Genomic DNA, 25,461 nt, shown 5'->3' on the forward strand with positions numbered 1-25,461 from the left:
AAGAGTAGTGAACAGAACAAACTTTTCTAAAGTGTTTTTAGGAAAATGGATGCATAGTTCAAGTAGTGAACCTTTTTTTAATGAAGAGAGCTATTTTCAAAGTAATAGTTTGCTGCATGCAGTTGACACCAGAGGTCATTCATACGAAGTAAAAAATGGTTGCATAATGGAGAAGGAGATAATGGTTCCAAGAGATGAGGTACAAGTGATGGCGGATGAGGCTATGGGGAGACGTCCTAAAGCCCCAGTGTACACTTGGAATTGTAGTAGTATTTGCACTGTGCGTCAGGAATCTATTGATAAATTTCGTGAGTTTCTAAGAGAATATAGCAAAAAAAGTGTAAAACAGAAGATTAAGGTGCTTCAAAGTCTAGATCCATGCAGAGTGAGAGAGAATACTGGTTTGCAGGGTCATTCTCTGGCTTGTCTATCTAGAAAAGTGTGTAATAGTGTTTTCCATCATTTTAGGATGCTGGCTGTTCATCATACTGAAATGAGAAAGTTTGTGAGACGGTTGTATTTTGCTAAAAGTCCAGCAATAAAGTTAGATGAATTGAATAGGGATCTGTTCCGTGGAACGGTATCAGATGTAGAGAAGGTTGTTGATGAAATTCAGTTTTGTTACTTTGGTCCTGAACAAAACAGTGCAGAGAAGGACACAGTAAATGAGGAAGAAGTGGAAGAGAATGTAGAACCCTCTGTAAGTAAGACATTTAATGATCACATAACAAAATTTGCAATAATCTCTAATGAAAGACCAAATATTACTTGTATTTGTTGCCGCAGAACTCATTATAGAAAACAAACTAGGAATGTTGATCTCTACAGAAAGAGTGAAAATGAAGATAATTATAAGTGGAAGGATTTTGCCACATATATATTTCTTGAAAAATTGTTTTGAATTGGGTGAAGATCAGCGTATTTGTAAATACTCTTACAACAAGTTAGAGGAAAATAGAATGCCGACCAGAAACCTAAATTTTAGAGAGATTTTTTAAATTATCATTTGGCCTAATGGAAAGATAACCAATTGTAATGTGGACTTTTTTAATTTTTAATGAAACTTTCAAAAACCAATAATTTAGAGATAATCGGTAACATCTGCACAATTTAAATTTTGGAATGTTATTGGACTGCCATTGGAAATTTTTTCAAAAATGATTAAAAAAATTACTATTTGGCCATGCGGAAAAGTAACCAATTCTATTGTGGACTTAATAAATTATTCAAAAAATTTTCGTGAACCAAAATGTTACAGAGAATCGGTGAGATCTGGACAAATTAAACTTTAGAATTTTATTGGATTACCGTTGGAAATTTATTCCCAAAAAAATTTTAAAATTACTATTTGGCCTAAAGGAAATGAAATCAGATGTATTGTGGAGTTATTTGAGATATAGTATTGTGATTATACTTCTGAAACAAACATATCAGACGGTATTTTAAAGAAATAAGTATTGGTATTAGATGATATTTTTTTAGAATATTATGCATTTCTATAATGTTAAGTTTAAGTAAAAAGAGATTCTGGGCTTTTTTAATACAATCTTTGTGATTGTTATTTTTTTTTGCCCGCTGTAAAATGATGAATGCAATTGCTTTCACAATTTATAGTGAAATGCAATATATTCTGAAAACAGCAAAAATAAGGCAAAAATATTTTTTGAAAAATATGTAAATATGTGTACTGTATTATAAAATGTTTTAAAAAATATTAATACTTTTTTCTTTTTTTTCAGATTGATATAGAAAAATTTCGAAAACTAGAACCATTTTTAAAGCTATTTTTTTAAAAAACAAATGAATAAATATTTTTTTGAGTGGGTATGGTAAGTCAATAATAATAATTGTAGTCTCTCAAGGACCTTGTAATGTGATAATTGATTTTTAGTGTTTTTTTTAAAAAAAATTAAAAAAAAGTTTTTAAAAACATATGTAAAAAAAAGATGAAAGATAAGGTTGGCTCTTAAAAGAACCGTTGTGTTCATGCAGGGACAGAGGAAAGAAAGAATGGGAAAATTATTCAAAGCGACAAATGTGCTGATCTATTTTGTTGTTCACTAGGGAAACACTGGTCTCCCTATGGCAAATTAGATCTTGACAAAAGGCGCATCGAATATCAACCCTCCGAAATCGAGGGTTCATTTCCAGAGGGCCAGCAAAAGGAGATGCTCCCCCCACAGATGAAGGGCTCACCTGACCTGCAGAAGAAGGAGTCAGCTCTGCAGATGATGGTCCAGGCTGAGCTGCTGTGGATGTACTTGCTTGTCTTTCTGAAGAGTTACCTCCAAAAAGATGACCATGTGTCCTTCTGTGTACATCCTTGAGGTGTCTCTTCATGGTATGATTCCCAAAGGAATACTTCCTGTCAGGATTACCTCTTGAAAGTACACGCTGACACAGCTTGCAAGTTACTAAGGGTGCATTCACCTTTTGCTGGCCTTCAGGAAAAGTAAAATAATCCCATACATAAGAGGGCTTTTGTTTCCTCGCTCTCTGCCTCAAAACAGTGCTGCTAGTGCTAGCCTCACTCTCAGAAGAGCTCTGCTGTTCTGCCATCGTATCACAAAGACAACCCAGCTCCTTCTCCTAAGGGATCACAAGCAGAAATGAGAGGAATGGGTGTGGTGTAGGAGAGTTCTAGAACTGAAAGTAGTTTCAACCAATCAAAAGTTGTGTTTCATGATCACATGACCTACCGTACGCTTACGGTACGCTTACGGCAAAACTACGCATGCGCGTAAAAAAGACACGCTCACGCGCACATGCGCATAACAGTCACTACCCGACACTTCCGCGTAACGTGCGCGTGTAGCGTACGCGCGCACGCGTCCCACGCGGAGTACGCGCGGCTACGCAAATTGCGTAACTATACGCAAGCAGCGTAGGGAAATTACGGGCGTTGCGTAAACCGTACGCTTACCGTAAGCTTACGGTACGCGTACTAAAAAAAAAAAAAAATAGAAAAAAAGGAATGCACATAAATTTTACATGTTTATTTTAAAAAATATATTAAAAAAAAACATATTAAAGAATTTTAAAAATTTAACCATAGTCTTTATAAAAGGTAAGAAAATTAAAATAAAAATATGTTAAAAAAAATAGAAGAAAAAAAAAAAATTAGCATTTAAAAAACCTTGCAAATTCACTGAAAAAACCATGGGTTTCACACACGTTATAGTTAGGAATTAGCATTTAAAAAACCTTAGAAATTCAGTGAAAAAACCATAGGTTTCACACACGTTATAGTTAGGAATTAGCATTTAAAAAACCTTAGAAATTCAGTGAAAAAACCATAGGTTTCACACATGTTATAGTTAGCTGGACATTTTACTCGTAAAAAACCAATGAAATTCCCCCGTTATAGTTAGTTCAGCTAACTATAACTCGCGCGCCCGCAATGCACTGCTGATGACGTCACATATTACATCACTCATGACATGGTCAGTGACATCACTCATGACATCACTGATGACATCTCAAATGACATCACTGATGACATCACTGATGACATCATCCTTGTGATAGAGTGGCAGACCTCCTCTTCCCCTAATATAACCTTTGATACACACATTCAAAAATAGAGACTAAAATTTACAAAACAATGGACATACCAATAACAGTTACAACAAGCTCTTCAGTAATTCTAAGATCCACATACACATCCACTCATTCACCAACAGTCCAATACAGTCACTCATACATGTACTCACTTATCATATGTACTCATACACCTATACATCCTGTTACACAATGCCACTCATCCATAGAGCTACTCACACACATAGTCACTCATGCTAATAAAGAATCAAACATACATTTACTTGCATATACAGTTATACACACACCACCACACTTACTTCTACGGAAACTTACACATACTTAGTCTTTTAAACAATTACTTATAGAAATACATACTTATTCATACAGGAATTCTTTCAATCTCTCACTCTCACATATACTCACATATATAAACCAATAGTCACATATACTAGTTTTAAACATATGTAGTTACTCATAAAGACACTATTGAGACAGTCATTCACTCACTAACACACCCATACACACACTCATCCACCCATGCAGTCCTGCACACATGCTCTGTTCAACACATACAAACAGTGAGTCACTCATTCATGCACCTATGCACTACGTCATACCCCCCACCGAACCATGCAGACACTCATACTGATACTCAAAAAACCAACTAATAACCTATATAGACACCCATGTAGCTACTCACCAACCCATGCAGCCACTTATACACAAAGTGAGAGACTGACACAGATATTTATATATTTAAACATTACTCACTAAGCCAAGTATTCACTATGATACACTTAATCAGTCAGTTACACAATCAATTTTTCAAAAAGAAATCATCCATTTAGACAGTAATATACCCATTTATTCTTCCATCGACCTTGAGATATACATATATAAAACCTATTTAATTTTCAGAAAAACACACATTCACTGGATGATGTCATCAGTGATGTCATCAGTGATGTCATTTGAGATGTCATCAGTGATGTCATGAGTGATGTCACTGACCATGTCATGAGTGATGTAATATGTGACGTCATCAGCAGTGCATTGCGGGCGCGCGAGTTATAGTTAGCTGAACTAACTATAACGGGGGAATTTCATTGGTTTTTTACGAGTAAAATGTCCAGCTAACTATAACATGTGTGAAACCTATGGTTTTTTCACTGAATTTCTAAGGTTTTTTAAATGCTAATTCCTAAATATAACGTGTGTGAAACCTATGGTTTTTTCACTGAATATATATATATATATATATTACCTACTGGCGGTCGCCAGTAGGTAGTTATAGTTAGGACCACGTTTCCATAGGAAATCCGCAACATTCTATTTTGAATAACTTTGGCGCCGGTTGACGAATCCTCGCGAATCTTTCAAAATAGGTGGGGCGCTACGCTCCGCTCCTTCCCTGAAAGTCTCGGGGGGATTCGTCAAGCGGGGCTGAGATAAAAGCAGGGTCCCAAAACGCGTTTTTCCCATGCATTTTTCCATAGGACCTTTAGACAGGGCTACAGCCCGAACGGCTGAACAGAATTACTAGAAATTTGGCAGAGAGGTAGTCCTCAGGTCAAGGAAGTGCCTTTTGTAGGTTTGGTGTAAATCTGTTCAGTAGATTCTGAGAAAATAGCCTTTAAATCAATATATATATCTGAGCCAGCTTACGGTGCGCTTACGGTACGCTTACCGTACGCGTACGGTGGCGTGCGCGAGCGCGATTCTGATTGGCTCTTAGATCTTAGTAAACATTCGAATCGGCCGAAACCAGGAAGCGGCGGCCGCCATTTCTCTCTCGCACTGAGAGTGATGTTTAAAATATAAAGCACAAAAACATGTAAAGGGGCTGTTTAGACAGCTCCCACACACATAGCAATGTTGAGGGAGTCCCCAAAGATCCCCCAAGGCCAAAAACGGAATTTTTATTTTTTCGCTAATTTCGCCGATTACGCTTACCGTACGCGTTCGGTAAAAAATTATAAAAAAAAAAAAATTATCCACACTCTCCCCACCCCGTGTGCAATTGGTGCTCGAAGGGCACCAATTGCGCATGGCTTATTAAAGATGAGTTAAACTAAAATATAAAAAAAAAAAATAATAAAAAAAAAAATTATCCACACTCTCTCCACCCCGTGTGCAAATGGTGGCCGAAGGGCACCATTTGTGCATGGCTTATAACATATACGAAAAATTAAAATATTACCTTTCAAAACGAAGTGCATCATATGTCCTCCATGTGCGCACGGTGCGCGAAGCGCATCGTGCGTACATGGCCCATCTAGCATAACGTGGGCCCGCGGTGCGCGTAGCGCACCGCGTGCCCATCGTGCGTGCACGGCACTAACTGCATAAAGTGGGCGGGCGGTGCGCGAAGCGCACCGTGCGCGCACGGAACGAACTGCGTAAAGTGGGCGCGCACGCCACGAATGGCGTAAAGTAACTTAGCATTTAAAAAAACGTACAAATTCACTGAAAAACCATAGGTTTCACACATGTTATAGTTAGGAATTAGCATTTAAAAAACCTTGCAAATTCACTGAAAAAACCATAGGTTTCACACATGTTATAGTTAGCGGAAATTTTACTGATAAAAAAACAATGAAATTCCCCCGTTATAATTAGTGCAGGCAACTATAACTCACGCGACCGCAATCTTCTGCTGATGACATATGTGTCTTTATGAAAAAAAAAGATTTGTAATATATGTATAGCTAAAAATGTATGGAAGAAGACATGGGCAAATAACTGTCTAAATACAGTATTAGCATCAGCAGAGGATTGCGGTCGCGTGAGTTATAGTTGCCTGCACTAACTATAACGGGGGAATTTCATTGGTTTTTTATCAGTAAAATTTCCGCTAACTATAACATGTGTGAAACCTATGGTTTTTTCAGTGAATATATATATATATATATATATATATATATTTAACCTACTGGCAGACGTCAGTAGGTAGATATAGTTAGGACCTATTTTCCGTAGGAAATCCGCAACATTCTATTTGGAATAACGTTGGCGCAGATTGACGAATCCTCGCAAAATTTTTAAAACTTTTGGCCAGCTCCGGTCTGCTCCTATCCTGAAAGTTTCACAGTGATTCGTCAAGCAAGAGCCTAGAAAAAAAGGGGGTCCCAAAACACATTTTCCCAATGCAACTTCGCATAGGACCTATAGCCGCAGCTACAGCCTGAACTGCTGAACGGAATTACACCAAATTTGGCAAAGAGGTTGTCCTTAGTTCAGACTCATGCCTTTTGCTTAAATGGTGTAAATCTGTTCAGTAGTTCCTGAGAAAATGACATTTGAATGTACCTATATATCTATGGCCTCGGAGGGTCCTCGTACCCTAGGCGCAGCCTGAGCGCACCCTGCCATGCACGAGCTGTATTCTAATTAGCTGTCAACACTCCAAATCAGGAAATGTTGGCAGCCATCTTGTGCCTCTGTAGAACCAAGGCACAAGAAACCTAAGAAACAAAGGCGCAAAACGCAAAAAGGGGGTAGGGTAGAAACACCCTGACCCCCTAGGCCTGCTCAGGGAGTCCCACAAGGACCCCCAGGGTCAAAAAAAGCATTTAAAAAAAAAAGAAATCAGCAAAATATGCGCACCCAGCGTGAATTTCAGCCATAATGTAAAAACAAAAGAAGCGCGGGCTCCCGCGCTTCATTGCTATTTATCCCCCGGGTGGGCCAAATCCCGGGGGCAATGTTTTAATTGTTATGGGCCCCCCAGCCCTGGGGACCGCCACCTCCCCGGGGCTCTATATATGTAAATTGGGGGTTCCGTGACAACCCCCCAGCCCTGGGGACCACCACCCCTGGGGCTTTGAAGAAGGTGGGAGGGGGGCAGCGTGGCCCCCCTCCTGGAGCCCTCGAGGGCCCTGGCGACCACCACCCCCCAGGGCCGGCTCCTGCAGTGTCCCAGGGTGTCCACCCCGGGACACTGTAGTTTGCTATGGCAGGGTGGGAGCCTCACAGCTCCCACCCTGCCATAGCAAACTGCTTTGCTATTTAGAAGAGAGAGCAGGTAAACCTGCTCTCTCTTCCAAATAGTAAAGCTGATTGCTTTTCCACAGGGGGAGCAGCATGTTAGCTGCTCCCCGTGTGGAAAAGCATTGCCGGCTCCCGCAGGAGGCGGGGAGCTGGCGGGACCATGGGGGGATTGGGGCCCCCCCAACGGTCCCCAAAGGAGAGGGCCAGCCCCGGGGGATGGGGTCCCGGGGATATTTGTGGCCCCCTCCTCAAATTATAAAAAAGAAAAAAACAAAGGCTGGCCCCGGGGGATGAGGTCCCCGGGGCCATAAGGAGGGGTGCAAGGCAGCCCCCCTCCTAAAATATAATATAAAAAAAGGGCCATGCCCGGGGCTAATTAAGGCCTCAGGCAGGAGGCCACGCAGCCCCCTTCACAATTTTTTACATTAAAAAAAAATGATCGGGCAGGCCCTGAGGGATGGGGTCCCCAGGGCCCAAAAATGAGAAAAAGAAAAGGAAAAAAAGAAATAACGACATCGCGCTGGAGGCCACGCCCCCTCCTTGCTGCACTCTGCAAACGCGCCCCCTGGCGTGTTTGCAGATGGGGAACAAATTCCCCTTGAATACTGGGGGTCCCTGAGGGGCCAACTAGCCCACCAGGAACCTCCAGTATTCGCAAGGGGGCTGCATTGCAGAGAGGTGTTCTGAGGCCACGCCCCATTTTACACCTCTCTGCAACGCAGCTCTGTGGCGCTCAGGGACCCTCAGTATTCAAGGGGAGTTAATCCCCCAACTTAAAACGTGCTACGGGGCGCGTTTGCACAGTGGTGAAGGGAGGGGGTGGGGCCTGAGTTGACATGTGTGCAAACACACCCTGTGGCACGGTTTAAGTTGGGGAATTATTTCCTTGTCAATTCTGAGGGTCCCTGGGAGTAAACTAGCCCACCAGGTACCTCCAGTAAGCGTCACGGTGCTGCGTTGAAGAGTTTTGTAAAAAGGGGCATGGCCTCTGAACACCTCTCTGCAGCGCAGCCTCCTGGCGCATACTGGAGGTGCCTGGTGGGCTAGTTGGCCCTCAGGGACCCCAGGATTGAGGAGAAATTAATTCTCTAACATAAAACGCACCACAGGGCGTGTTTGCAGACATGGCGCGTTTTAAGTTGGGGAATTAATACTCTTTCAATATTGAGGGTCCCTGAGGGCCAAATAGCCCAACAGGTATCTCCAGTATGTGCCAGGGAGCTGCGTTGCAGACAGGTGTTCAGAGGCCACGCCCTTTTTACACCTCTCTGCAACGCAGCTCTGTGGCGCTTACTGGAGGTACCTAGTGGGCTAGTTTGACCCTAGGGACCCTTAGGATTGAAGGGGACTTAATCTTTCATCTTAGAACGGTCACAGGGCGCGTTTACACAGTGGTGAAGGGAGGGACGGGGCCTGATGTGATGTGTGCAAACACGCCCTGTGGCGCGTTTTAAGTTGGGGAAAAAAATCCACTTCAAACCTGAGGGACTATGGGGGCCAAGTAGCCCACCAGGTGCTTCCAGGAAGCGCCACTGCGCTGCGTTGCAGAGAGGTGGTGCAGGCCGTGCCCCTTTTTACATCTCTCTGCTACGCAGCTCTGTGGCGCTTACTGGATGTACTGTGAATTCCGATTTACTCACCTGTTATCAGGAGAGATCTCAGTGCTGCATCTTTGAGTCTCAGTGCTGCATCTTTGAGCCCAGTACTGATCCTGAAAAGTAATTCTAACCATACTTACCAGTAACTTGAATTTCCTTCCATAGGCTATCATTGACTAGTTTCACTTGGAAATTCTTCCAAGTGTGGAGTTTTGGAACTTTTAAATATTCACCTAAAATCATCCGAACAACGAATTCCGATTTACTCACCTGTTATCAGGAGAGAACCCAGTGCTGCATCTTTTAGCCCAGCACAGACCCTGAAAAAGAATTCAAACCGTACTTACCAGTAACTTGTATTTGCTTCCAAAGGAATCCATTGTCTGGTTTCCACCAGAAAAGTTTCTAAGTGTCTATTTTCACAAACTAAAAATATTCCTAAAAAAGCGCCTGTATGACTTAAACGCATTCTTTCAACTGTTTACAGGAGATGCACCAGTGCTGGATTCAGGATCCACCACTGAGTAAGTAAAAGTAACGATAACACTACTTACCTGCCAAGTGAATTTTCTGCCATAGGATAACAATGGTGATTCTATGTGAACATTTTTCGAAGTGTCATCTTTTAAAATACAATAATATTCCTTAAAAATCACTACTGTACCCAAAACGCTATTACTCAACAGTCTATAGGAGATGTCCAAGGACTGAATCTAGGATCCAGTCCTGTGGTTAGAAAAGTAATCCATAAAGTAACTAATTGCATTTAACTAGAAATTCACATTGAGCTCAATGTTGCATTGTGTTTTAAATTGTGTTGCCCATTGCAACAACTGTAACTACTGTACTTAAAAGTCTATTGACTATTTGCAAAGTATTTAAACTAAAGTAATTCATTCTGAGAAAGTATATTTTGTAATGTAATGCATAATGTAATTATAATGTAATTAAAAAAACAAAACATCTAAAAATAAATAGTTTAAAAAATGTAGTAAATCAGTATCCAACAATTAATACGTTTAAAAATTGTCATTTACAAAACCTTTGAAATTCACTGAAAAAACCATAGATTTCAGGCCTGATATAGTTAGGAATCCGCATTTTCAAAACCTTTGACATTCACTGAAAAAACCATAGGTTTCAGGCCTGATATAGTTAGGTATTAGCATTTAAAAAACCTTAAAAATTCACTGAAAAAAACATAGGTTTTAGGGGTGTTATAGTAAGCTGGACATTTCACTCGTACAAAACCATTCAAACTCCTCCGATATAGTTAGTTGTACTAACTATATCTCGCGCGCCTGCAATCCACTGCTGATGATGTCACATATTACATAATTCATGACATGGTCAGTGACATCACTGATGACATCTCAAATGACATCACTGATGACACCATCCAGTGAATGTGGTTTGGTTCGTTATTTAAATATGTATTATATATATCGCAATTTGCATTGAAGAATGAGTGGATATATAAATATAAATATCTGGATGGAGTATTTAGTAGCAGTGTGATTGACTGTTTACTTGACTAATTTATAGTGTCTCACTAAATATATTGGATAGTGACTAAACTGTGTGAATATCTGTATCACTTTGTCAGTTGTTGTGTTAACTGCTTCTCCAGTTGGTTACTAGCTATGTGAAAGTCTATATTATTTATTGATTAGTTAACTGAGTATTTGTGTGGGAGAGTGAATGTGTGTGTGGTTCGGTGGGGATGTGAGTTGGCTCAAAGTTGTGTGAATAGTTGATTCAGTAGGTATATGAAGTTAAGACTACATGTTATAACAGTTGTTTGGGTGAGTGAATATCTTTATTGGTGTGGTGATGAGCCAATATATGTCTCAATGGTACATGTCCAACAAACTAGAAAAATAAAAGCCAGTGTATGTGTCAGTTGTTGTATATAAATAAGTACACATAAGACTCAGTTAGTGACTGTATGGGTAACTGTATACTTGTAATAGTGATTTTATAACACACTAAGTATGAGTTACTATCTATATGAATAGATGAAGTGCTGTTTGTATAAGTGTGTAGTTAAGTAAATGTAAGTATGATCCAATGTTTGCATAAGTGAGTAGGATGACTTCATAAGTGATTAGGATGTGTGCTGGAGTGTAATGTCGATATAGGTGTATAAGTCTATTTGATAGTGTTTTATTGATCATTGACAGCCTGTATGAGTAAATCTATAGGTAAGTGATTACATGTGTGTATAGATCTAGGAATTACTGAGTGGGTGTTTAGAAACTTGTATTGGTGTGTCAATGGATTCAAATATGGCACTCTGTATTTTACAGTGAGTGATGAAAGGTTATACTAGTGTATGATGAGGTGTATCTGATTGTCATGTGGATGATGTCATCAGTGATGTCATCAGTGATGTCATTTGAGATGTCATCAGTGATGTCACTGACCATGTCATGAATGATGTAATATGTGACATCATCAGCAGTGGATTGCGGGCGCGTTAGATATAGTTAGTACAACTAACTATATCGGAGGAATTTGAATGGTTTTGTATGAGTGAAATGTCCAGCTAACTATAACACCCCTAAATCCTATGTTTTTTTCAGTGAAGTTCTAAGGTTTTTTAAATGCTAACTATATCAGGCCTGAAACCTATGTTTTTTTCAGTGAACATATATATATATAAATATATATATAAATATATATATATATATATATATATATATATATATATATATATATATATATATATATATATATATTCAATGAAAAAACCAAAGGTTTCACACATGTTATAGTTAGCTGGACATTTCACTCGTAAAAAACCAATGAAATTCCCCCGTTATAGTTAGTTCAGCTAACTATAACTCGCGCGCCCGCAATGCACTACTGATGACGTCACATATTACATCACTCATGACATGGTCAGTGACATCACTCATGACATCACTGATGACATCTCAAATGACATCACTGATGACATCATCCAGTGAATGTGTGTTTTTCTGAAAATTAAATATGTTTTATATATGTATATCTCAAGGTCGATGGAAGAATAAATGAGTATATAAGTGTCTAAATTGATGATTTGTTTCTGAAAAATTGATTGTATAACTGACTGATTAAGTGTATCTTTTTGAATACATGGCTTAGTGAGTAATGTTTAAATGTGTAAATACCTGTATCAGTCTCTCACTTTGTATATAAGTGGCTGCATGGGTTGGTGAGTAGCTACATGAGTGTCTATATAGGTTAATAGTTGGTTTTTTGAGTATCAGTATGAGTGTCTGAGTGTCTTCATGGTGCAGTGGGGGGTATTACGTAGTGCATAGATGCATGAATGAGTGACTCACTGTTTTTATGTGTTGAAGACAGCATGTGTGCAGGACTGTATGGGTGGATGAGTGTGTGCATGGGTGTGTTAGTGAGTGAATGACTGTCTCAATAGTGTCTTCATAAGTAACTACATATGTTTTAAACTAGTATATGTGACTATTGGTGTTTATAAGTGAGTATATGTGAGAGTGAGAGATTGGAAGAGTTCCTGTATGAATAAGTATGTGTTTCTATAAGTGATTGTTAAAAAGACTAAGTATGTGTAAGTTTCTGTAAAAGTAAGTGTGCTGGTGTGTGTATAACTGTATATGCAAGTAAATGGATGTTTGATTCTTTATTAGCATGAGTGACTATGTGTGTGAGTAACTCTATGGATGAGTGGGATTGTGTTACAGGATGTTTAGGTGTATGAGTACATATGATGTGTGAGTACATGTATGAGTGACTGTATAGGATTGTTGGTGGATGAGTGGATGTGTATGTGGATCTTAGATTTACTGAATAGGTTGTTGTAACTGTTATTGGTATGTCCATTGTTTTGAAAATTTTAGTCTCTATTTTTGAATGTTTGTATCAAAGGTTATATTAGGGTGAGAGGAGGTCTACCACTCTGTCACAAGGATAATGTCATCAGTGATGTCATTTGAGATGTCATCAGTGATGTCATGAGTGATGTCACTGACCATGTCATGAGTGATGTAATATGTGACGTCATCAGTAGTGCATTGCGGGCGCGCGAGTTATAGTTAGCTGAACTAACTATAACGGGGGAATTTCATTGGTTTTTTACAAGTGAAATGTCCAGCTAACTATAACATGTGTGAAACCTTTGGTTTTTTCATTGAATTTCTAAGGTTTTTTAAATGCTAATTCCTAACTATAACGTGTGTGAAACCCATGGTTTTTTCAGTGAATTTCAAAGGTTTTTTAAATGCTAATTCCTAACTATAACGTGTGTGAAACCCATGGTTTTTTCAGTGAATTTGCAAGGTTTTTTAAATGCTAATTTTTTTTTTTTCTTCTTTTTTTTTACATATTTTTATTTTAATTTTCTATCCTTTTTTAAAGACTATGGTTAAATTTTTAAAATTCTACAATATGTTTTTTTTAACATATTTCATAAAATAAACAGGTAAAATTCATTAGCAATACATTTTTTCCTTTTTTTTAAATTTTTTTTTAGTACGCGTACCGTAAGCTTACGGTAAGCGTACGGTTTACGCAATGTCCGTAATTTATCTACGCTGTTTGCGTATAGTTACGCAATTTGCGTAGCCGTGCGTACTCCGCGTGGGGCGCGCGGAAGTGTTGGGGAGTGACTGTTATGCGCATGCGCGCAAGTGCGTGTCTTTTTTACGTGCATGCGTACTTTTGCCGTAAGCGTACCGTAAGCGTACGGTAGGTCATGTGATCATGAAACACAACTTTTGATTGGTTGAAACTACTTTCAGTTCTAGAACTCTCCTACACCACACCCATTCCCCTCATTTCTGCTTGTGATCCCTTAGGAGAAGGAGCTGGGTTGTCTTTGTGATACGATGGCAGAACAGCAGAGCTCTTCTGAGAGTGAGGCTAGCAGCACTACCTTGAGGCAGAGAGCGAGGAAACAAAAGACCTCTTACGTATGGGAGTATTTTACTTTTCCAGAAGGCCAGCAAAAGGTAAATGCACCCTTAGTGACTTGCAAGCTGTGGAAGCGTGTACTTTCAAGAGGTAATCCTGACAGGAAGTATTCCTTTGGGAATCACACCATGATGAGACACCTTAAGGATGTACACAGAAGGACACATGCTCGACTTACTGAAGGTAACCCTTCAGTAAATCAACCAAGCACATCCACAGCAGCTCAGCCTGGACCATCATCTGCAGGGCCGAGTCCTTCTTCTGCAGGTCAGGTGAGCCCTTCATCTGTGGGGGGAGCATCTCCTTTTTCTGGTCCTCTGGAAATTAACCCTCGGTTTGCGAGGGTTGAAGTACGGTGCGCCACTTGTCACGATCTAATTACTTATAGGGAGACCAGTGTTTCCCTAGTGAACAGTAAAATAGATCAGCACACTTGTCGTACCGTCTAATATTCCCAATCTTTCTTTCCTCTGTCCCTGCATGAACACAACGGCTCTTTTAAGAGCCAACCTTACCTTTCATCTATTTTTTATATATTTTTTTTAAATCTTTTTTTTTTTTTTTTTTACCGTACGCGTACGGTACGCGTAATTTTTTTTTTTTTTTAAAAAACACTAAAAATCAATTATCACATTACAAGGTCCTTGAGAGACTACAATTAAAAACTGCAAATGTGATTGTAGAGAAGTGGAAAAAGGGACCATGACATTATTGACTTACCATACCCACTCAAAAAACGATTTATTCATTTAATTTATTTTTAATTGCTTTTAAAATGGTTCTAGTTTTCGAAAATTTTCTATCTCAATCTGAAAAAAAAGAAAAAAGTATTAATATTTAATAAAACATTTAATAATACAGTACACATATTTACATATTTTTCAAAAAATATTTTTGCCTTTTTTTTGCTGTTTTCAGAAAATATTGCATTTCACTATAAATTGTGAAAGCAATTGCATTCATCATTTAACAGCAGGCAAAAAAAAATTTACAATCTCAAAGATTGTTTTTAAAAAAGCCCACAATCTCTTTTTCCATAAACATAACTTTAAAGAAATGCATAATATTCTTAAAAAATATCATCTAATATCAATACTTATTTCTTTAAAATACCGTCTGATATTTTTGTTTCAGAAGTATAATCACAATAATATATGTCAAATAACTCCACAATACATCTGGTTCCATTTCCTTTAGGCCAAATAGTAATTTTAAAATTCTTTTTTTGTTTAATTTCCAATGGTAATCCAATAAAAAACAAAAGTTTAAATTGTACAGATGTCACCGATTCTCTGTAACATTTTGGTTTCCGAAAGATTAATTAATAATTAAATAAGTCCACAATAGAATTGTTTACTTTTCCGCATGGCCAAATAGTAATTTTAAAAATCTTTTTTGAAAAAATTTCCAATGGCAATCCAATAACATTCCAAAATTTAAATTGTGCAGATGTTACCGATTTTTTCTAAATTTTGGGTTTTCCAAAGTTTCCTTAAAAAATGGAAAAATTCCACATTACAATTGGTTACCTTTCCATTAGGCCAAATGATAATTTGTTAAATCTTTTTATTTGTAAATTCCAAATGGTAATCCAATAAAATGGTAAAATTGTTTTCTCCAGATGTTGTCAAATCTCTCTAAAATTTAGGTTTCAGGAAGATTAGATAGGAATTTGCTAAATCAAAAGGCAAACGTTGCTTAAAAATCAATTGGGAATCATTACACAGTGTCCAGCCTTTTTCACATTTAAGATAAACTGTGTAATGACCAGAAGTTACAGTAGGTCCATCATGGAAAATTATTGCAACTGTTACAAAAGTTTTTCCTGAAATTGATAATTGCTGTCCTGTAAACTTCTTTATTAAAGTATCCAATTTTGAACCATCAGCTCTACATCGTTGCATCATTAAAATTACATACTGTCTGTATTCCTTTAAAATTAATGTTGAAAACATGTCAGATTTACACTCACCGCATTGCATGCTATGATTAGCATCTTTAACTAATTTAGCAAAAGTGACTGTTTTACTCTCTGGCAATGTTAAATAAATAAACCTTTCAGAATCAACATTAGAGCCACATATATTATAACAGTTTTCACAACTATGTTCCCATTTATAAGAGAGACCAAATAAATTTTCAATGTTAACCCCTTCTTCTTCCAGTACCTGAAGAAAATAAATCAAGAATTCCTGTGCGTCTTGCTGTACATTTTGAGAAAACTGTGTTCGTCCTGAACATACATCTAAAACTTTTCTAATTTCAGTAGCACTTTCTATTTGAGTTTTATCATTACTCAGCTTTTCAAAAAGGAGACTCAGCACAGTACAGAATCTTTTTCCCTGATTTACTATTATCTGCTCTTGCAAACTTTCCAGATAAAATGCAACATTCAGCACTACATTAGCGTAGCAGTTGACACCAGAGCTATTTTCAAAATAACATCCTACAACCTGTTCTTCATTTTCCTTATTCTTTTTGCTTGCAATTACATCACTCCTCTTTTTTTTCCTCCTCTCTACATCTTCATTACAGATATTCTCATGTCTCCTTTTACGAGAAACTACACGTTTCTCCAACACAGGATACTGACCTAAATGAGGAGCATAGCTTCTTCTTAATCTATTATACTCCTTTACACAATTTGTATCAGCACTAACTTTTGAAGCATCAAAGTCTATCATGAATAAACCTGATAATGTTTTCACTCGTGACAAAGCAACATATGCCATACCTTCTTTGAACACAGTTGAACCAATGTTCACAAATGCACAATCTACAGTCAATCCTTGAGACTTGTGAATAGTTACAGCATATGCTAGAGAAAACGGAAACTGCTTCCTACGTACATATAAGTCTTTCACAAGCATGAAACGAACTGTACAACGACAAATATCTTTAACTTCTTCTATCTGATCAAATTTAATTTTTAAACATTCAATTCCATCTTTTTTCTGATAATTAATAAAACCCACAACTCTTCCCATAGCTCCATTAACTAAACCTTTTCAACATCCAAATTTCTCCTTAAAAATACTCTACAGTTCATGCAAACATATAGATTTTTTTCTAATCCAGCTGTTTTGGAAATCTTCTTCTCTAGTGAATCCAATTTATTTTTCAGTGTGCCTGTTAATGTGACAGTAATTCTTCCATCCTCAATTTTGTCCACTGCTTCCAATTTCCTGATATCTTCCTTTTCCAATTTCAAAAGCTCCTCATTGAATATTGAGCATTCACGTAGAGTTGGCATTAAGCAGATGACACTTTTGTTTTCTGCAATGTTCTTGTATATCTTCTCTGCAACTATTTCTTCCTTTGGAAATAAATTATGTAGCAGCCGAGTCTGTAATGCTTTTTTGCCAGCTTCTGTGAGTAGTCCAATCCTGATATCTTTCAGGATACTTCCATATTCTTCATCGTTTGCTTGCCTCATATTAGTTGTAAGTTCCTTGTACTCAAAGAAGGACCAAATATTTGTATTACCGATGCTTCCCAATGACTTCTTCGTGTCTTCATGTGTCACAGTATTAAACACTGGTTGTCCTTTAACTGGAGTAAGTTGCAAAAGATCTCCAAAAACTATGACGTGTTTTCCTCCAAATAACACGTCATAGTCTGACTTCAGAATTTGCTGCATTCTTAAATGCACAAAGGCAAGCATTAAGTTCGATACCATGCTCACCTCATCAATAATGAGAACTTGCATCTTCTTCAATACTCTTGAAACTTCCAAGCATGCTTCTCCAGTTAGCTTGTTGTATTGTATTTTGTTCTCATGCTCCACTGGTAACATTAGCAAACGATGTAAAGTGATTCCTTTTATGTTATATGCTGCTAACCCAGTTGGAGCAGTAACCACACAAGACAAAGTAGAATCCGTTTTTTGCTGTAGGTAGCTTCTGATTACTTTTATTAGGAAACTTTTTCCAGTTCCAGCTTGTCCGCTTACATACATCCTGATTGGATGAAATGATGTGCATGAGCACTCTTTTTTTTCATGTAGAAATCCGTGATCAATTTTGTTTCTGATCTCTTCATAAATTTGTTGCTGCTCTTCGTTCAGTTGTCTTTCCAAATTTTGTCAGTCTATAAATTCTCCTTGAGCTTGATTCATAGCCGTTTCCACCTCATTCATGGCTATTGATGCTTCATTTTCAACGATTGGTTGTCCTAGGGGATCTTGACTGAGTGTTCCTGAACTTTGGCTGTCCTGAGAACTGTCTCTAGCTATTTTTGCTGCAATTGTAGTTTCCTGTTAAATTTCTTCATTTAACATTTGCAGATAAGTTGTGAATGTATTGCATTGTATGCTGTCTTTGCAAGCATTAAAAGAATCTTCATAACTTTGAAATTCTCCCAGTAGTTCATCCTCTGTACGCCATGGTTTAAACAGCTGTAAAAGAGCCAAGTAGTAAAATTCCTTTTTGTCAGTAGTGTCGCACCTCAGCTTCCGGTGATTTATCAAACTTCCTTTTGTTTGCTTCACCAAACATCCTTCCTCACCAATGACTTTATATTTTCCATTGTTGATGTCTTCTGCGGCTTTCCGTGAATAAATGTAGTTCTGCAGCACTTCATAGAGACACATGTTCTCCAGATGATGACTTCTCTTTGGGTAATATGTATCCAACATGTTTGATTTCAAAATATCTGTACTTTCTGGGTCATTCTCGGCCAAATATTCAATTTCTCCAACAGATTTCAGTACCCGATTTCTCATTGCTGCAAGGCCTAAACTTGCCCAAATTATTCTTCTTGATTTCGAGTAGAGACTTGCAGAAGATAACCTATCTGAACATTCGTAGGATCCAATTTCTCGATGCGATAACATCTTCAAACTGAAACTGTACAGCTTCTTACTGACAGTTTTCTCGTGAGAAATCTCTTCCCACATTTCCTTCAATTCTGTTTTTTCTGATTTCGTAATGTAAGACGTTACATATCGAGCAACAGCAATGGAATTGTCAGCTACATACTGTATATCCATGTTAGCGTTCCACATGGATAAAATCACTGGGTTGTAGTCATTTATATTTTTTGATTCTTCTTTTCTTTAAAGGTTGTAGGTATTCTTAGGTGATTTTCTTGTGATAGTATGTCTCACAGATGACATAAAACTGTTAACTCTTCCATTTGAAAGAACAGGTCTAGGAAATCCAAATCGACATTTAGTGTAGTATTTATCTTTGCTCTTGTATTTCCGTCGACAGTATTTTCCACACCGATGACTTTGGAAACGTAAAACTTGCTCCTTTAACTTTTTCTCTTCTGTGCTTTTTGGTATAGCACATGTTGCATATTCTTCAATGTAAGATAACACTGCTTCATCAGTATCTGTTCCAAACTTTGGGGCATCCTTGATCCACAACAGCATATGAATATGAGGAGCACCTCTTGCCTGGTACTCTTTTCTCCAAAAGAAATCCACTACTTCTCCTAGAGGTGGATTTTTTTTATTGCAGATGAAGGACATCATAGCCTCAAATCTATGATTGAAATATCTGCAAACATTAACCGGATCCAATGAGCACAGTTCTCCTGCTGTCTTGTATTCGATGTTTTTAATGTTTGAATGTGCCTCTCGTAGAAAATCCAGTAAATCATCCCAAGCGTACTCGGCACAGCTTAGGGTAAGGAACCATGTTGGAGTTCCTAAATTCCGTAACATGCATTTTAATTCACCATGGCGTCGGTACCAATATTCATTTGTGTCACGCTGACAAGCCATCAGATTGATCAGTTGTGTTTCCAAATGATCATCTCGGTGCTGCACTTTCTCCATAAAATCCTTAGCAGACACATTTTGTAAATGTACTCCACTTTTTAAAATGTGATTTACTGTTACTTTATAATTTGTCCAGTTGGTGTTTCTGTGTCTTCTTGTAAATCTTCTTCTTCTTCTTCTTCTTCTATATAAATTGATTCATACCATTTGTTATTCCTTTTCAAATACAAATTTGCTCTTTGTACTTTCCGTACATCTACCAGCTCCTGCCAAATCTTCTTATTCTTTGTAGGTACACCATTAACCAGAATAATTAATGGTTCAGTTTCCAAAGTATCCGCATCAATAGTTTCCATATTTTTTTTCAAATCCAAGGGCAAATACACCACTCTACCTTTTAAACCTCTCAGTAAATCTGAAGGAGGTAATTTACCAGTTTTGGGCTCCATACGTACTATGGTCTGGAACGGATGAACACATTGAATGAGTATAGACTCATATGTATTTAATTCAGAAAGTTCAGCAGGAAAAGCATCCAATTCTAAATTATTATGTACAGCTCTGGTCGGCATTCTATTTTCCTCTAACTTGTTGTAACAGTATTTACAAATACGCTGAACTTCACCCAATTCAAAACAATTTTCAAGAAATATATAGGTGGCAAAATCCTTCCACTTATAATTATCTTCATTTTCACTCTTTCTGTAGAGATCAACATACCTGGTTTGTTTTCTATAATGAGTTCTGCGGCAACAAATACAAGTAATATTTGGTCTTTCATTAGAGATTATTGCAAATTTTGTTATGTGATCATTAAATGTCTTACTTACAGAGGGTTCTACATTTTCTTCCACTTCTTCCTCATTTACTGTGTCCTTCTCTGCACTGTTTTGTTCAGGACCAAAGTAACAAAACTGAATTTCATCAACAACCTTCTCTACATCTGATACCGTTCCACGGAACAGAGCCCTATTCAATTCATCTAACTTTATTGCTGGACTTTTAGCAAAATACAACCGTCTCACAAACTTTCTCATTTCAGTATGATGAACAGCCAGCATCCTAAAATGATGGAAAACACTATTACACACTTTTCTAGATAGACAAGCCAGAGAATGACCCTGCAAACCAGTATTCTCTCTCACTCTGCATGGATCTAGACTTTGAAGCACCTTAATCTTCTGTTTCACACTTTTTTTGCTGTATTCTCTTAGAAACTCACGAAATTTATCAATAGATTCCTGACGCACAGTGCAAATACTACTACAATTCCAAGTGTACACTGGGGCTTTAGGACGTCTCCCCATAGCCTCATCCGCCATCACTTGGACCTCATCTCTTGGAACCATTATCTCCTTCTCCATTATGCAACCATTTTTCACTTCATAAGCACGACCTCTGGTGTCAACTGCATGCAGCAAACTATTACTTTGAAAATAACTCTCTTCATTAAAAAAAGGTTCACTACTTGAACTATGCATCCATTTTCCTAAAAACACTTTACAAAAGTTTGTTCTGTTCACTACTCTTTTCCTTTTGCTATGTGATTTCAGTACATTAACCATTTTGTCTAATGTACGCATCCTATTCAAAATTAAAATGAATAGTTTCCTTTTTAATTCTAATGCCTTTGCTGCAATGGCTTCAATTTCTTTCTTTCTCTTATAAAACTTTGCCTTTTGCTTATATTTCTTCACATCCTTTATCAAATTGGACATAACTCTCCTCTGAAACATTTTTCTACGTATCTCTTTAAACGCTGTTTTTCTGTTTAAGTTTATCTTTTTAGTTGCAGAAGGTATATTTGCATTAACTAAATTCTCAATTTTTTCCTGTCCTTTTCGATTGAAATCATTCTTTCCAGTACAGAAATTTTGTTCATTTTTCCTTTTTTTGAATATGTTCCTTAGAAAATCTTTTGTTTGCTTACCAGAAGATTTTTTCTTCTTCCCAACATGAGCATCTTCAACTAACTTAGGTCCTCCAGTTGTCTTCAAATATAGGTTTTTTTTGTGCTCTTTTTTTAATCTGGATTTTGTAGGCATCTTAAATTTTGTTCACTGCTCTTCAGCAATACCTGAAAAAAACTAAAAAAAAATTCCTTTATTTTATTTAAATATATTACTACATTTGTTTTCACATTAGTCACAAAACGAAATTTCTTTGCCAATTTGAAAGCACACTTACTGCTCTTTTTTTTTGGCAAGTGATAAACACTTTTACAGACTGACACATTATGAATCCACTTTTCAGATTTTTTAAAAAGCACATGTCCAAACTGCTTTTTCAGACCATCACCATTTGTAACCTGGGTGACTGCCTACACTCCAGCAAGGGCAACCAGCCTTAGTGATGCTGAATGTATTTGCATTACTGACTGAAACCTCAAACCCCACTCGCTTATGAATACTGTGCATGATTCCACATGGTAAGTAGCTGGCTGTGTGCTAAGAGTCTGCTTCTGCACCAAAAAAAGGCTCCCCCTTTCCTTCTAATCCAACTGTGAAATCACCAGAGCAATACGCAATAAATCTATGCCTGTAATTCCTATTTACACACAGAGTCATGTTTTCACATTAGTCACAAAACGAAATTTCTTTGCCAATTTGAAAGCACACTTACTGCTCTTTTTTTTGGCAAGTGATAAACACTTTTACAGACTGACACATTATGAATCCACTTTTCAGATTTTTAAAAAGCACATGTCCAAACTGCTTTTTCAGACCAGCACCATTTGTAACCTGGGTGTCTGCCTACACTCCAGCAAGGGCAACCAGCCTTAGTGATGCTGAATGTGTTTGCATTACTGACTGAAACCTCAAACCCCTCTCGCTTGTGAATATTGTGCATGATTCCACATGGTAAGTAGCTGGCTGTGTGCTAAGAGTCTGCTTCTGCACCAAAAAATGGCTCCCCCTTTCCATCTAATGCAACTGTGAAATCACCAGAGCAATACGCAATAAATCTCTGCCTGTAATTCCTATTTGCACACAGAGTCATGTTTTCACATTAGTCACAAAACGAAATTTCTTTGCCAATTTGAAAGCACACTTACTGCTCTTTTTTTTGGCAAGTGATAAACACTTTTACAGACTGACACATTATGAATCCACTTTTCAGATTTTTTAAAAAGCACATGTCCAAACTGCTTTTACAGACCAGCACCATTTGTAACCTGGGTGTCTGCCTACACTCCAGCAAGGGCAACCAGCCTTAGTGATGCTGAATGTATTTGCATTACTGACTGAAACCTCAAACCCCACTCGCTTGTGAATACTGTGCATGATTCCACAGGGTAAGCAGCTGGGTGTGTGCTAAGAGTCAGCTTCTGCACCAAAAAATGGCTCCCCCTTTCCATCTAATGCAACTGTGAAATTACCAGAGCAATACGCAATAAATCTCTGCCTGTAATTCCTATTTGCACACAGAGTCATGTTTTCACATTAGTCACAAAACGAAATTTCTTTGCCAATTTGAAAGCACACTTACTGCTCTTTTTTTTGGCAAGTGATAAACACTTTTACAGACTGACACATTATGAAGGCACTTTTCAGATTTTTTAAAAAGCACATTACCAAACTGCTTTTACAGACCAGCACCATTTGTAACCTGGGTGTCTGCCTACACTCCAGCAAGGGCAACCAGCCTTAGTGATGCTGAATGTATTTGCATTACTGACTGAAACCTCAAACCCCACTTGCTTGTGAATACTGTGCATGATTCCACATGGTAAGTAGCTGGCTGTGTGCTAAGAGTCAGCTTCTGCACCAAAAAATGGCTCCCCCTTTCCATCTAATGCAACTGTGAAATCACCAGAGCAATACGCAATACATCTCTGCCTGTAATTCCTATTTGCACACAGAGTCATGTTTTCACATTAGTCACAAAACGAAATTTCTTTGCCAATTTGAAAGCACACTTACTGCTCTTTTTTTTGGCAAGTGATAAACACTTTTACAGACTGACACATTATGAATCCACTTTTCAGATTTTTTAAAAAGCACATGTCCAAACTGCTTTTTCAGACCAGCACCATTTGTAACCTGGGTGTCTGCCTACACTCCAGCAAGGGCAACCAGCCTTAGTGATGCTGAATGTATTTGCATTACTGACTGAAACCTCAAACCCCACTCGCTTGTGAATACTGTGCATGATTCCACATGGTAAGTAGCTGGCTGTGTGCTAAGAGTCAGCTTCTGCACAAAAAAAGGCTCCCCCTTTCCTTCTAATGCAACTGTGAAATCACCAGAGCAATACGCAATAAATCTCTGCCTGTAATTCCTATTTGCACACAGAGTCATGTTTTCACATTAGTCACAAAACGAAATTTCTTTGCCAATTTTAAAGCACACTTACTGCTCTTTTTTTTGGCAAGTGATAAACACTTTTACAGACTGACACATTATGAATCCACTTTTCAGATTTTTTAAAAAGCACATGTCCAAACTGCTTTTTCAGACCAGCATCATTTGTAACCTGGGTGTCTGCCTACACTCCAGCAAGGGCAACCAGCCTTAGTGATGCTGAATGTATTTGCATTACTGACTGAAACCTCAAACCCCACTCGCTTGTGAATACTGTGCATGATTCCACATGGTAAGCAGCTACCTGTGTGCTAAGAGTCTGCTTCTGCACCAAAAAATGGCTCCCCCTTTCCATCTAATGCAACTGTGAAATCACCAGAGCAATACGCAATAAATCTCTGCCTGTAATTCCTATTTGCACACAGAGTCATGTTTTCACATTAGTCACAAAACGAAATTTCTTTGCCAATTTGAAAGCACACTTACTGCTCTTTTTTTTGGCAAGTAATAAACACTTTTACAGACTGACACATTATGAATCCACTTTTCAGATTTTTTAAGAAGCACATGTCCAAACTGCTTTTTCAGACCAGCATCATTTGTAACCTGGGTGTCTGCCTACACTCCAGCAAGGGCAACCAGCCTTAGTGATGCTGAATGTATTTGCATTACTGACTGAAACCTCAAACCCCACTCGCTTGTGAATACTGTGCATGATTCCACATGGTAAGCAGCTAACTGTGTGCTAAGAGTCTGCTTCTGCACCAAAAAATGGCTCCCCCTTTCCATCTAATGCAACTGTGAAATCACCAGAGCAATACGCAATAAATCTCTGCCTGTAATTCCTATTTGCACACAGAGTCATGTTTTCACATTAGTCACAAAACGAAATTTCTTTGCCAGTTTGAATGCACACTTACTGCTCTTTTTTTTGGCAAGTGATAAACACTTTTACAGACTGACACATTATGAATCCACTTTTCAGATTTTTTAAAAAGCACATGTCCAAACTGCTTTTTCAGACCAGCACCATTTGTAACCTGGGTGTCTGCCTACACTCCAGCAAGGGCAACCAGCCTTAGTGATGCTGAATGTATTTGCATTACTGAGTCCAACCTCAAACCCTTAAACTATTCTTTTATTATACCAGTACACCTTATTTATTGTGAAAACATAGTCCATATTATTTTACTTGTTCCTCACATTTAAATTTCTCCCAAAACAGAAAATAATAAACACAACTTCAACAAAAAGAATTGCATTTCTATTATTCATTTCTTAATTTACCATATACATCCCCTCTCAAACTCTAAACTCACCTTTAAAATTAGTTAGTTGTGAAAGAAATGTGGCACTCAAA

This window comes from Triturus cristatus, chromosome 12 (assembly GCF_964204655.1).
Source record: "Triturus cristatus chromosome 12, aTriCri1.1, whole genome shotgun sequence".
NCBI classification, from domain to species: domain Eukaryota; kingdom Metazoa; phylum Chordata; class Amphibia; order Caudata; family Salamandridae; genus Triturus; species Triturus cristatus.